Genomic DNA, 15,987 nt, shown 5'->3' on the forward strand with positions numbered 1-15,987 from the left:
AATATCTGTTTATTGTATTTGAATATGTCATCTCTCCTATGAGCTTCTGAACTTAATTAAAAGCAACCGTTAGTGGGAGAAGGACTCAGTTGTAGGCAAAGCAACATGTTCATTTATTGCCAATCCCTAGGTACCACACAAGTAAATAAAAAAGATGTAAAAATGTTGAAATTCCACCATTTAAAAATGAGAACCAGGCATTATGGTAAAACTTTTCTCCTGATCCTATTGTTTTTATTACCATTATAAATGGTATCTTTATGGATCATAGCATAAGGATTCATTGTATGCAGACAGTGTGTGATGATCAAATCATGTTGACCTTTCCAGCTTCCTAAATATATTTTAAACTGTTTTCATTAGTATTAAATACTTTTCACATATGTTGGGAGTATGTTTCATATCCAGCTAAGCCATGGAATTGTGACCTAACCATCAGACACATGTGGGGTGAGGGTTGAATGAGCTCACTTACATAAAGTGTGGAGGGTGATCAGGTTCTTTTTTGTTTTTGTTTTTTGAGAATTGAACCTTGAGCTGTGCATTTGGGAACACATTTTCTGTGGGAAATATGTACACATATACACATCCAAGCACTTTCAAAGACATACACGCTCACTCATAAAAACTCACCATACTGGGGCACAGAAACCCCCACCATCTAAATGACATAGCTGTTTCCAGAGCCTGCCTTAGATGCCTGTAGCTATGTGCTAGTCTTTCTGGTTTTTGTTTTACCACACCCTCAATCTTTTTAATCCACCAGGAAGCTGGAATCAGGTTGGCTCTCCAGAAGAGAACCGGCAGGACGGTCCCAGTGTCTCATCCCTTCAGTTGTTCCTCAGCACCTGAGGCATTCTAGAATACGTACAGTGTCCACTGGATCCTGAGTCCACCTGCAGTCAGAGAAAGGAAGTCACTGTGAGGTCAGATACTGTTTGTACAGGTCTCTTCTCCTGGTGCTGACCTTGGGAAACTTGATGGGATACAGTGCATGAGGCAAATGCCCCAATTAAAGCACAGAGGATACTTGTGTGAAATACGTGAGCTTTTCACAGCCCATTTTATGTGTTCATTTTGGTGGGCAAATGCAACATTCATTTGTGAAAATGAAAACCTGGGGGTTGGCCTTGTGGCACACTGGGTTAGGCTGCCCCCTGTGAGGCAAGCATCCCATATCAGAGCACCAAATCAAGTCCAGGCTGCCCTGCTGCTGCCAGTTCCCTGCTCATGTACCTGGGAAGGCAGTGGAGGATGTCCCAAGTATTTGAGTCCCTTCCATCCAGTGGGAGACCCCCCCCCCCAGATCGAGTTCCTAGCTCCTGGCTTCCACATGGCCCAGCCCCAGCCATTATAGCCATTTGGGAAGGTAACCAGAGGATTTAAGATCTTTGTCTGTCTCTCTATTATTCTGCCTTTCAAATAATGAATAAATCTTTTAAATCATAAAATATTTAAACTATGCAGAACTGCTCCTGTGGAAAACGCCCAGCACCACATCGCTTGTAATTGATTCTGTCATTTTATGAGACCCTCTTGAGTCATGTCTCACTTTATAGCAGACATGCTCTGGGCTTTCCCCAACAAATAAATTGTGGAAGTCATCTGCAGTATAGGTGTTCAGATTTTCGTATCTGAGAAAAACGTTGCCTGGGCCTGATGTTGTGACACAGTGAACGGAACTGCTGCCTGCAGTGCCAGCAGTCCATCCTGCAGTGCCAGTTTGCATCCTGGTTGCTCAGCTTCCAATACAATGTCATGCTGTTGTGCCTGGGGAGGCATGGAGAATGTCCCATGTCACTCATGTGGGAGATCTGGATAGCACAGTGGACTCCTGGCTTTGGCCTGGACCAACTCTCGCCTTTGTAGGCATCTGGGGAGTAAACTACTAGATGGAAGATCTTTTATTCTCTTCCCCTGTCTCTGTGTAACACTGCCTTTCAAATAAATAAGTAAATAAGACTGGTGATTGTATACCAGGAACATTTCTTTCTGTGACCAAAAACCCCAGTCATACCTTGCCAAGAGATGTGACCTCCTCCTCTGCTCTGTCTCTCAGAATTGCTTCCACCAGGTCCTCAGGAGCAGCTAGGAGAACCACGGGGTAACTGTCAGGTGTTGTGGATGAGTTCGGCAGGGAGACTTGCTTGCTGTGGACATGGGCCTAGGCTGTGTGGGGGTGGTTGGTGAGCAGTGAACAATGTCAAGAGTTCTGTGCTGCACTCAGTAACAGAGCAAGAAAAAGACAAGCCAGCCCTGCACCCACAAGTAGCAGGAAGGCCACCTGATGTGGGCTTGGAACTGCACACGTGCCACTGCTGGGCCATCCTCCCTGGTGGATGACAAAGCCCAAGAAGAGGAGCAGGAAAGAAATGAGAAGGAGAGTTTTGGCTTTCTTACTACTAGCAACCAAATCATTACGAAACAGTCAATTTAGAAATAGGCGAATGCCATAGTGCACTGATTCCTTGATGATGCCTCATCATTGCTCCTGCCCAAAATGGGCATAGAAATGCCCAAAATGTAGACCATGGAAATCCCCACATTTTTCATGTGTGTCCCAAGATCATTTACCTCCATGAATCTACATAAGCAGCTATTACATTTGCCATCTTTCCTTTCAGGTATTTTTAAATTGCTCTGGGCAAGTAGACATTTATTATCTGAATCACTTGTAAGTGAAAATTTCAGTGGCATGAATTACTTGGCAGTGCTGTGTAAGCACCACCCCTGTGTGCCCCAACAGTTTTCATCATACCCAGTCTAAACTCTGCATCTATAAAGAAAGAACGTTACCTTCTCCTCCTTCCATCCCCAACTAATCTGTACTTCCAGTCCTTTGAATTTGCCTGTTGTAGACATGCCATTGTATTAGAAACATACAGTGTTTGTCTTTCTGTGTCCACCTTATTACAGTGTCAGGTGTTACCATGTCCATCCCTGGTCTGGTATAAAACGTAAATTCACTTTTACATATTAAAACTCTTCCAGTGTGTTCATATACCACATTGTCATTACTCATCTGTTTGTTGTTGGATACTGGGAAATAACCCAGTTTTTGTTGTTTCTACTTTCTGCTTGCCGTGAACACTTAGGTACAGAGAGATACCTGCTTCATCTTCTGTTGTCCACTTTTTGGTGATACACAGAGTGTGACAGGGGGAGACTACCTCAAAAAAGCCAACATAGGGGCTGGCACCGTGGCACAGCAGGTTAATCCTCTGGCTGCAGCGCTGGCATCCCATATGGGCACCAGTTCTAGTCCCAACTGCCCCTCTTCCCAGTTCCCTCCCCCTTTCACTTGAAGGACCTGTGAAGGTGAGCTTATTTGGGCATGGAGTCACTGGAGGATTATCCAGTTAATATGAATTCATATTGGACTAGCAAGGACTTGTTCCCATATGACTGGCATTTTTACAAGATGAGGAAACAGGTCCAAGATGAAAGGATGCCATGAAATGATGGGGGTAGAAATCCAGGTGCTATGGTAGGCACACAGGAGGCCCAGAATTTCCAGGAAACCAGCAAAAGCCGGGAAGGGACAGGAAAGATTAGTCCTGATGGGTTTCTGTGGGAGGGTGACTATGCATAAACCTAGATTTCTGACACCCAATCTCCAGACCTGTGGGAAAATAAAATATCATGTACTTCAAACTGACCACCAACTAGGCACTTGATTATGGCAGCCCGAGAAAATTATTATCCCTCAACTAACTATTTTGATTGGCATGTAGAGACATTTCAGCCATGAGGGAAACACAGTCTTCTCAGGTTCATGTGAAGAAGTCTCCAAGGCAGATCAAAGTATGAGCTCTGTCACACAACTGCTCACTTAAAGTAATGTATGTCACACAGCTTGTGCCACTAGGCAACTATGGTAATACAATAGAGTTCAATCAATGCAATGAAGATTACTTGGTAAATTTTGCAAGAACTATGGAAGCTAAATAACATACTGTCCAAAACAAATGGGTCAAAGAAGACTGTATAGACATTTTAAACTATTTTGAACAAAGCAAATAAAAACCCATTTTGCAACTTTGGATTGCAATGAAGCAGTGCTCAGAAGGAAAATGGAGCCCTTGAGTGAAACACTTTCGAAAACAATGATGATCTAAAATCAATAAGGTATTCTTACAGCCCAGAAAATTAGATGACCAAAAGCAATCTGATGTAAATTAGATAAAAATGAAAAAATAGCAATTTTCTCAGAAATGAGTGTAATAGGAAATAGGAAATGGGCAGAATAAAACAAAAAAATGAAAAAATATTTCTTTTAAAAAAATGCATAAGATTGTGAAACCTCCGCCTGTCAAAGCACAAGGCAAAAAGAGGAGAAACAATGTCTGCTACTGCAAATGAGAAGGGAATCCTCACCTTTCATGGCATGGACAGGAAAAGGAAAAGAAAAAAGTACTTTACATACTGTATGCCCACAAGTAGGTTCAACAAAGCCTGAAATTCCTTCAGAGTCAGAAACTACCCAAACTAACCCATGGGCCCGAGCCTTTGAAGAGAACTTTACAGCTACAAAAGGCGAAAGAAGGTGTCAGGGCCATGTGGCTTCATTGGTGAACTCCAGTCAGTTTTACCAAGAAAAATGTCATCCCCATCCAAGCAAGGGGCCATAGTCCTAGGTGTTTACCCAATTAATTTAAAAAACTTTGTCCCCACAGAACCCTGCCACATGACTGTTTCTGGTGGCTTTCTTCCTGATTGCTTAAATTGGAAACCAGGACCAAGAACATTGGCCCATCTATCCAAGGGGGTATAACTCAGTGATGAAAATCATTGAGCAATCAAGCCACAAAAAGGAGCAGGAGAGTTCTTAGATGTATGTTACCAAATCTAATTCCAACTCTAGGAAACTGAAAAAGAATGACTAAACAGATATTTAAAATGACCAGTTCTAGGGTCATGTTCTGGGGTCATTCAAGGGTTCTAGAAACATGGGTAAAGATGAATAACTCCTAGGACTATACCACCAGAAACAACCAACCTTAGTGCAGACTTGGGAGTTGAGTCAATGATAACATTTCTTTATTGGTTCAGTCTCCATAACGAATGTACCCTACTAGTGGAAGTGTCATCAGAAAAAGGGAAGTGGGAGTCCAGTATGAGAACCTTAGGAGCTATCTGTTCAGTTTTCCTTTTTTATCTCCAATTGTTAATATTGGTGTGAAATCTGGTGGCACTCTCTCAGTAAGATGTCCATTTCAGCCCATGTTGGACAATTGGGCAAACGTCTGAATAGTAGCTTAGATGTTACTACTAACAGTGACCCCAAGTTTAAGTTGTTAACATGTCTTCCCTGTGTAGTGGTCACCCTGCTGATTGAGTTGACCAATTCTAATTTTGCAGTCATGGAATGAAAGATACAGATAGCATAGCTTTTTAAGAGTTTTGTCTTAACTATGATGCCCTGAATAAAGCAGAAACCTGATTGTTTAATGTGCTTCATGATTGATATTGCAGAGTACCTTCAACTGATTCCTTTGTTGGGGGCATCCTGCTCTTTGGCAAGACATGGATTTTTCCGGCCTTCTGTGTGGAATGGACAGTCGATGTACTTGACCTCCGAATTCCTTTTTGTCTAAAACTCTTTAGACAAGAACCTGGAACAGTATGACAATACAGACAGCTGTTGACATCCAGCTGGCAGGAGACCACAGAGAAGTGTATGATCATTAGAGTTCCTCACTTTCTTCCCAGTTTTCCCATTCAATAGTGGATCAGGTTGTTGAAAGGAGTTTGTGTGGTTCTCTCAGTACTGAATTGGTTAATACGGGGGAGAGTCACTAGAACACAAGCCCAACCCCTCTCCCTGTCTCTGAGTAACTAGAACACAAGCCCAACCCCTCTCCCTGTCTCTCTTCTGTCACTCTGCTTGCTCTTCTACTTTTCCACGATGATGGGACACAACATGGGACCCTTGATATGGGCACCTGATCTTTGACTCCTAGACTTGAGAATCCTGAGTTTGAGGGTCTTCTTTCTTTATAATTTACTCTGTCTCAGATGAATTTTTTAATGCCACAGAAAAGTTAATATCTGTCCTTCAGAGAAAGTGGCTGAGTAGTCTCAAATCCCTGTCTGAAAAAGGCAATGTCTGTACCAGCTCTGCATTTGCACCTTCATGCCCATGACCTTTCTCACCAAAACCCAGTCCCTAGGAACTCTTCACCTCTCTCTAGACCCTGCAGGGACAGCATACACAATTCCCTCTCCCATTGGTGAGGTTCATCCTTTGCCAGGCTTGCCCCATCCAACCCATGATTCTGCCTGAGGACCATCAGGCAGGCCCCCTTCTCTCAGTCTTCAGATGTCTGCCCCACTGACCAATGGCACTGTCCCTCCTCCCCATTTCCCTGTAACTCCCAAACAGCAGGGTTCATGTGTTTATCCACCCCACCCTGAAATCCCAGTTTCTTCCAATGTGACAAAAAGATATCTGGGTTCAGACTGTTCTTACAGTCTTGGTCTCAGATGGCGACCTCTACAGACAGAAGAGGCTGGCTTGAAAGTGCCTTTTTGTGTGATGTCTGTGTTGTGTTTGGTCTTAATTTTTCCTGACTGATGAGAGTAGTGTGAGTTTCTTTCCTATCATCATTCTCTGGATAAGGTGTGAACAAACTTGACATTGGAAATAATGTGTTTCTCTAAATTTAGGAAAGATTTTGAAACAACAAACTTAACAGAAGCATCAAAAGTAGAAACTGAATAATACGGATGACCAACTATCTTTATAAATCTGTAGACAGCCTGGAATGGGGAAATGACAGTCCATGAGGAGAGTGATTAAGCAGAAGGTAAGTGGCCGGTGGAGAAGCAGCATTGTGGAGGTCAGTGTGGCCTACCTGCTGGACAGCAGTTGAGATTTCCCATCGCGGACCACTCTGGATAGGACGATACGCACGTTCCCACCGCACTCAAGTTTGAACCTTTCAGCTCAAGAGAGTGACAGTTGGAATGGCAGGATGATGTCACTCACCTTGTTACCCTGGTGACAGGACACCATGGAATTTTCAAAGTGAGCCATGCCACACTGTAGGTGATGCTGTACTGCTGTCTACACACATATTTTTCAGTGTCCAAGCGTGGTCATTTTAGAGTCCAAGTTTTGTTTCCAAAACTGACTACAAGACCCACACATTCTCATTCCCTCCTTGTGAAGTAAGTAGAGTGACTTAAGAGGATCTGTTTCCAATATAGTTGAGGTAACAGTTTGAATGAGAGGCATGACCTAGCACTGTACAGCATCATGTCATCTGCAAACATGGATATTTGGTTTCCTCTTCTGTGACATTTGAAGCTCATTGTTTCTTCAATTCTGTAATTGCTCATGCTAATACTTTCTAATTTTTAAGATATATTTATTTATTTGAAAGGCAGAGTTACAGAGAGGCAGAGGCGGAGGCAGAAGCAGAAAGAGAGAGAGAGACAGAGGTCTTACATCCGCTGGTTCACTCCCCAGATGGGTGCAACTGCCGGAGCTGTGCCGATCGCCATGCGCTTCTGGGTCTCCCACGTGGGTACAGGGGCCCAAGGACTTGGGCCATCTTCCACTGCTTTCCCAGGCCATAGCAGAGAGCTGGATCAGAAGAGGAGCATCCAGGACAGAAACTGGCACCCATAAGAGATACTGGCACTATAGGCAGTGGCTTTACTCACTACGCCACAGCACAGCGCCCCCTCCCCCATGCTCATACTTTCAGCACTATATCAAGTACGAGTGGTAAAAATTGGACATCCTTGTCTTGTTCTGGATCTGCTTTCAAGTGTTCTGAATTCAGGATGATACTGATTGCCAGTTTGTCATATACATACATGCACACACATGTAGCTGTATCATTTTGAGATATGCTCCTTGTAGAACTAATTTGTTGAGGGTTTTTATAGAGATGGGATGCGGAATCATGATTTCTCTGCATCTATCAAGATGATCATATGGTGTTCTTCAGTCTGCTACTGTGACTTATATTTATGGGTTTGTGAATGTTGAACCACACTTGCACCTCTGGGGTAAATGCTAGTTTATCATGGTATATGATCTTTTTGATGTAGTGTTGGATTCAGTTTGCTAATCTTTTGTTGAGAATTTCTACATCTGTGTGTATCAGGAATATTGATCTATAGTTTACTTTTTATGTTATGTCTTTGTTTGGTTTTGGTATCAGAGTAACACTGGCCTCATAAGAAGAATTCAGCAGAATTCTTTCATTTTCAGCATTTTCGAATAATTTGCAAAGTATTGGAGTTAGTTCCTGTCTAAATGTTCTGTAGAATTTAGTTGTGAAGACATCAGGTTCTGGACCTTTCTTTGACAGGAGACTTTAGGTACTGCTTCCATCGCATTGTTATGGTTTTCTATATGTTCTTGAAGTAATATTGGCAGATAGCGTGCACCCAGGAATTCATCCATCTCTTCAAGGTTTTCTAAGTTGATAGCACAAAGTCATTCACAGGAGTCACTTGTAATTCTTTGTGTTTCTGTGGTATCATTTTTCATCTCTAATTTTATTTATTTTAGGTTTTTTCTCTATTTTCTTTGTTAGTTGGCTAAAGATTTACCTGTTTTGCTTATTTTTCAAAATCCATCTTTTCCTTTTTTTTGATTTTAAGAGTTGTTAGTTTTGTTTGAGTTTCGTTAATTTCTGCTCTGATTCTCTTGATTTCTCACCTCCTACTAATTTTGGGTATGGTTTTTCTTGCTTTTCCAAGTCTTTAACATGAATATTAGATAATTTATTTGAGATTTTTCCATTTTAAGGGAAGCTTGTTGTTGTAAACCTTCCTCTGAATACTGCATTGGCTGTCCTCAGATTTTGATATGTGTTGTTGATATTCTCATTTGTTTCAAGAATTTTTATTTCTACTTTAATTTCTTCCATGATCCATTAGTCATTCAGTAGCATGTTGTTTAATTTCCATGTATTTGCAGATTTTCTGTTGTTACAATTAATATTTTTAAAGATTTATTTATTTATTTGAAAGTCAGAATTACACAGAGGAGAAGCAGCGGAGGGTGGGGGGCATCCATTCGCTGGTTCACTCACCAATTAGCCACAATAGCTGGAGCTATGCTGATTCGAAGGCAGGATCCAGGAGCTTCCTCCAGGTTTCCCACATGGGTGCAGAGGCCCAAGGACTTGGGCCATCTTCTACTGCTTTCCCAGGCCATAGAAGAGAGCTGGATCGGAAGTGGAGCAGCCAGGACTCGAACCAGGTCCCATATGGGATGCTGACACTGCAGGAGGCAGCTTCACCCTCTACACCACAGCTCCAGCCCGCATAATTGATTTCTAAATGTTTTCCTTTGTGGCTTGAAAATATACATGATGTCAATTTATTTTTTTGTTTACTGAGTCTTAATTTGTGGCCTCATCTGGGGCCTATCCTAGAAAATGTTCCATGTGCTGATGAGTAGAATGTGTACTCTATAATTGTTGGGGAAATGTTGTTTAAAGTCTCCTAGGTCCATTTGCTCTATGATACGGTACAACTCTGATTTTTCTTTGATGCCTGTCAGTGGTTGAAGTCTCCTGGTATTACTGTGGTGGAGTCTATCTCTCCCTTTAGCCCTAATAATATTTACGGTATTTGTACGGACTTGTGTGCCTGTATTTTCATATATGTTATATTATCTTGATGAATTGATCCTTTTATGAATATATGATATCCTTGTCTCTTTTTGCAGCTCTTAATTTAAAGTCTATTTTATCTGATACCAGCATGGTTCCTGCAGCTTGTTACTGGTTTCCATTTACATGATATATCTTTTTCCAAGCCTTCATTTTTGCTCTTTTTTTAAAAAAAAAAAAAAGAGGTACAGAGAGGCAGAGGCAGAGAGAGAAGTCTTCCACCTGCTGATTTACTCCCCAGTTGTCTGTAATGGCCTGAGCTGAGCCAATATGAAGCCAGGATCCAGGAGCTTCTTCTGGGTCTCCCACGCTGGTGTGGGGGCCCAAGGACTTGGGCCATCTTCTACTGCTTTCCCAGGCCATAGCAGAGAGCTGGATTGGAAGTGGAGCAGCCGGGTCTAGAACTGGCACCCTTTTGGGATACCGGCCTGCAGGTTGTCGCTTTACCCACTATGCCACAATGCTGGCCCCTCCAATCCTTACATTTTCAGCTTATATGTATATTTATCTGTTAATTGAGTGTAGACAGCATAAAGTTGGATCATGTACATTTGTCCATTCAGGGGGATAAACAATTTATCCATTCAGGAAGTAGACATCTGTGTAAGTTATGATGGTACCAATTATTTCCTCCTAGGATGTTAAAGCTTCCCAGATGCAAGGATACAGCTACACAGGTAAAGGAAGATTAACTAGTTCATAGAATTTATGAGTATTTAAATAGTTACATGTCTTACAGGTTCACTCACTTTTGTTCATACTTCCCTAAGCGACATAGGTAAGGGTTTTCCAGTAGGGTTCTTTCACTATGGACACAGTACAGGTCCCACTTCCTACTGAGGAACCATGGATGGGATGAAGTTGTAGGAGCCCTTGGATGATAGAAGCCCTTACTGACAGCCTCCATCGATGTAAAACTGGCTCTGGGCCTTGTGCATGGTGATTTGCATCCATGGCTTCCTCCAGTGGTTGTGACAGTCCCCGTCACCCCACAGTGGAGGGCCCTGTGTCAGTCACACCTCGTGCGTACCTTTGGGAAGGCCCAGCACTTGCCCTCTGACCCAGTGATGTGGGTTTGTGTTATGTCACATTTTCCATAAGGTGTGGGATCTGGGTGTGTACATTGTTTGTCAGAATCTGAAACAGCTCCAGGGAAATTTGAGTGGGGCTGCCCCATAGATAAGGTTGAGAAAAACATTGGCATTTTCATACTCACTTTGCAAATAATAAAGAGGTAGAATTCGCCGGCGCAGCAGCTCACTAGGCTAATCCTCCGGCTTGTGGCCCCGGCACACCAGGTTCTACTCCTGGTTGGGGCGCTGGATTCTGTCCCGGTTGCCCCTCTTCCAGGCCAGCTCTCTGCTGTGGCCAGGGAGTGCAGTGGAGGATGGCCCAAGTGCTTGGGCCCTGCACCCCATGGGAGACCAGGAGAAGTACCTGACTCCTGCCATCGGATCAGCACGGTGCGCCTGCCACACCGTGCCGGCCGCGGCGGCCATTGGAGCTGAAGCAAAGGCAAAGGAAGACCTTTTTCTCTGTCTCTCTCTCTCACTGTCCACTCTGCCTGTCAAAAAATAAAAAAAGAGGTAGAATTGTCCGCTTATGTTTATTTTATTCCTGTACTCTGTTTCATAATTTTGGATGTAGTTTTGCACGTATATTGCTAGATGTGTAACTCCTTTATTTTTCAGTGTCTAGTAAATGCTATTTGGTAACCTGTAAATGGCAATTGTTCTTAGCTGGTATAATGTAGGTGCATAGACATCTATATCCGATGGTGTCTTTGCTTCTTTTTGTCTCCATCTGCTGTCGTGCACAGGATGCCTAACTAATCCCCATCTATGAAAACCACTGGACAGCGACTCAGTCAGTAGTCCAGCAGGGGGCAGCAGGGAAGAAGTCAACGGTTCTGAGCATCCTGCAGTGTGGACAAACGGCCAGCAGGTGGAGCCCCAAAGCGCCTTGGCTGCCCTGAGCCTGGCCGCACACATGTGCATTTCCCACTGTTGTCTGGCTGCCTCTGTCCGGGAAAGTGCACCCCCGGCTGCTTCTGTTGCAACCTGAGGAGGCACCGCTGCACCTTCAGGGAGACTTGAAGCCACGTTCACAGAGAGGAAAAGGCTCCCGATGTGACACGGGTGCTTGAAGAGGGAGGTTTCTGGGAAGCAGCACCTGAGACGCCCTCGTTTTCCAGAACGTTCTCTGCTGGGGTCTTTACTTCCTCACTTAATGTCTTAGCAAAGTTTACTTTACAAAAATATCTGTCCTTGAGGAGTATAATGGATGCCGTCAGGTCAGACTAGAGTTCTTGTGGATTTAGTATTGCTTAGGGGAGACTCAGAGAGGGACAGATGTCTACACAGCAGGAGAGAAGCCAGAGAATCTGTCACACCCTGCAGTGTGGTCTGGGGAGAGGCCGCTTCTGTCAGAGCCTGAATTGGAGGGACAATGGGAGCCCCAAGTGCCTGATGCTTTTTTTTTTTTAACAGGTAGAGTTACAGACAGTGAGAGAGAGAGAGACAGAGAGAAAAGTCTTCCTTCCATTGGTTCACTCCCTAAATGGCCACCACGGCCAGCACTGCACTGATCCAAAATCAGGAGCCAGGTGCTTTCTCCTGGTCTCTCGTGCGGGTGCAGAGCCCAAACACCTGGGCCATCCTCCACTGCACTCCCGGGCCACAGCAGAGAGCTGGACTGGAAGAGGAACAACCGAGACTAGAACTTGGTGCCCATACGGGATGCTGGTGCTTCAGGCCAGGGCGTTATCCTGCTGTGCACAGCGCTGGCCCAAGGGGTGTTGAATTTTATCTGCATCTATTGAAATGACCATATGGGTTTTTTTAAAAGAGCTTTTTAAAATTTACTTGAGAGGTAGAGTTACAGACAGAGAGAGGGAAGAGGAGCAGCCGGGGTATGAGCTGGTGCCCATATGGGATGCCAGCAGCACAGGTGGAGGCCTCGCCCACGATGCTACAGTGAAGGCCCCAACCACATGGTTTTTGTTCTTCATTCTATTGATGTGATTTATGACACCTACTGATTTGTGAATGTTCACGCGCACTTGCATTTCTTGGATAAATTCCACTGGATCATCATGTGTGATCTTTGTGATGTGGTTTTGGATTTAATTTGCTAATTTTTTTGAGAATCTGCATCTATGTTCATTGAGGATCTCGTTTGTAGGTTTCTTTTCGTGTCATATCTTTGTTTGGTTTTGGTATCAAAGTGTTACTGGGCTCATAAGAAGAGTTTGGCAGAGTTCCATGCTGTTTCGTATTTGGAATAATTAGAGAAGTATTGGAGTTACTTGCTCTTTGAATGTTTTATAGAATCCAGCAGCAAAGCTATCAGGTCCTGGGCTTTTCCTTGATGTAAGACTTTTGGTTACTGCCCCAATCTCATTGCTTGTTACAAGTCCATTTAGGTTCTGTATATCATCCTGATTTAGTCTTTTTTTTAAGATTTATTTTATTTATTCAAAGAAGTTACAGAGACGTAGAGGTAGAGGTAGAGACAAGGAGAGAGAGACAAGGAGAGAGAGAGAGAGAGAGATTGAGAGATCTTTCATCATTGTAGAGATCTTTCACTCCTCAAATGGCTGAAATGGCTGGAGCTGAGCCGACCTGAAGCCAGGAGCCCTAGGACTTGGACAATTCTCCACTGCTTTCCCAGGAGACTGAATGGGAAATGGAGCAGCTGGGACTCAAACTGGTGCCCATATGGGATGCTGGCACTGCAGGCCAGGGCTTTAACCTAATGTGTCACAGAGCCAGTCCTCCTGATTTAGTCTTAGTAGGTTACATGTATCCAGGAGTTTATCCATTTCTTCCAGGTTTTCCAGTTTATTAGCATACAATTCTTCACAGTAATTTCTTGTAAGATTTTGCATTTCAGTGCTGTTGGTTGAAATATCTCCTTTTTCATCTCTAATTTTATTTGAGTTTTCTCTCTCTCTTTCTTTGTTAGTGTGGCTAGAAGTTTAACTATTTTCTTTATCTGCTCAAAATGCCAACTTTTTCCTTTGTTGTTTTTTGAAAATTTCCAAATTTCCTTTATTTCTACTCTGATCCTTAATTATTTCTGACCTCCTGCTGATTTGGGGTTTGGTTTTTTCTCATTTTTCTAAGAATTCAAGATACATCATTCGATCTTTAATTTGAGGGATTTGTCTTTTTTGATGTAAACACTTAATGCTGTAAACTTCCCTATTAATACTGCCTTTGCTGTGTCTCACAGGTTTTGATACGTTGTGTTCTCATTTTCATTTATTTCAAGAAAGTTTTTCATTTTAATTTCTTCAATGACCCATTGATCAATCAGTAGCATGTTTAATTTCCAAGTATTTATGAGTATTCTGTTGTTCTTTTTTGGGGGGACAGGCAGAGTGGACAGTGAGAGAGAGAGACAGAGAGAAAGGTCTTCCTTTGCCTTTGGTTCACCCTCTAATGGCCGCCATGGCCAGCGCCCTGTGGCAGGTGCACCGCGCTGATCCGATGGCAGGAGCCAGGTACTTATCCTGGTCTCCCATGGGGTGCAGGGCCCAAGCACTTGGGCCATCCTCCGCTACACTCCCTGGCCACAGCAGAGTGCTGGCCTGGAAGAGGGGCAAGTGGGACAGAATCCGGCACCCCGACCGGGTCTAGAACCCAGTGTGCCGGCACCGCAAGGCGGAGGATTAGCCTAGTGAGCAGCGGCACCGGCCTACATTGTTCTTGTTGTTGATTTCTAGTTTTATTGGTTTCTGGTCTGAGAAATTACATGATATAATTTCAGTCTTTTCACATTTGCTGAGACTTATGTGTGGCCTAACATAGGGTCCTATCCTGGAGAATGTTCCGTGTGCTGATGAGAAGAACATGTGTTCTGCAGCTACGGGTGAAATGCACTGGACATGTCTGCTATGTCCACTTGCTCAATAGTCGGTTTCAACTCTGATGTATCTTTATTGATTTTCTGTCTGCATGATCTGTCCTTTAGTGAGAGTGGGGTGTTGAAGGCACCCACTGTGATGTATTGGAGTCTGTCTCTTCCTTTAGGTCTAGTACTATTTGCTGCATATATCTGAGTGGTCTTGTGTTGGGTATATTCATACTTCTGATTGTTATGTCTTCTTGCTGAGTTGTATAAAAATATAGTGTCCTTTTTATCTCTTTTACAATTTTTAATTTAAAGTCTGTGTTACCTGATATCAGAATAGCTATGCCTGCTCAGTTTGGTTTCTAGTTGCCTAGTATATCTTTTTCCAACCCCTCACTTTCAGACTGTGTGTGTCTTGGTGAAGTAAGTTCTTGTAGGCAGCCTATAGTGGAGTCTTGATTCTTTATCCATGCAACCGATCTAAGTCTTTTAGTTGGAGAATTTAATCCATTTATATTCAAGGGAAGTATTGATAGAAAAGAACTAAGACGTTTATTTTGTTGATTGGACACTGATTCTACCTGCTCTGTTACTGTATTTGTTGGTGTCCTGTGTTTTCATGTTTATTTCTAATGCAGGAAGCCCTTCAGAATTTCTTGGAAGGCTGGTCTTGTAGTGGTGAACTCTCTCACTTTTTGCTTAACTGGAAAATGCCTTGTTTCTTTTTCACTTTTAAAGGATAGCTTTGCTGGATATAATATTCTTGGTGAACTTTTTTCTTTTTTTTTTAAGATTTTATTTATTTATGTATTTGAGAGTTAGAGTTACAGAGGTAGAGACAGAGAGAGAGAGAGGTCTTCCCTCTGCTGGTTCACTCCCCAAATGGCCACTATGGTAGGAACTGCTTTTCTTCTGGGTCTCCCACGAGGGTGCAGGGGCCCAAGGACCTGGGCCATCTTCCAGTGCTTTTCCAGGCCACAGCAGAGAGCTGGATCGGAAATAGAGCAGTGGGGACTCCAAGTGTCACCTACGTGGGATGCTTGATGTTATCTAATTGGTTTTTCTTTATATGTAACTTGATTCTTTTCTCTGGCTGTCTTTGGAATTCTCTCTTTGTCTAACTTTCGACAGTATGACTAGAATTTGCCTTAGGGAGATCTTTCTTGGTTGAGTCTACTTGGTGTTCTTTGGGCTTCTTGTATCTGGATTTCGGTGTCTCTTTAAAGACATGGGACATTTTCAACTATTACTTTATTTAGCAGATTCTCAACACCTTTCTGCTTTTCCTATCTTTTAGGATTACCTTCCGGGGTCTTTTGCAAGAAGTCTTTGCCGGTACCTATATCTTGCAGGATTTCTCCAATGTTCTCTAATAATTTGATGGTGTCAGGTCATAGATTTAAGTCTTTAATCCATGTTGAGTGGATTTTTGTGTAAGGTGAAAGGTAGGGGTCTTGCTTCATGCTTCTGCATGTGGAAATCCAGTTTT

The sequence above is a fragment of the Oryctolagus cuniculus genome, chromosome 17 (assembly GCF_051225735.1).
Source record: "Oryctolagus cuniculus isolate XC-2025 breed Fujian yellow rabbit chromosome 17, ASM5122573v1, whole genome shotgun sequence".
NCBI classification, from domain to species: Eukaryota; Metazoa; Chordata; class Mammalia; order Lagomorpha; family Leporidae; genus Oryctolagus; species Oryctolagus cuniculus.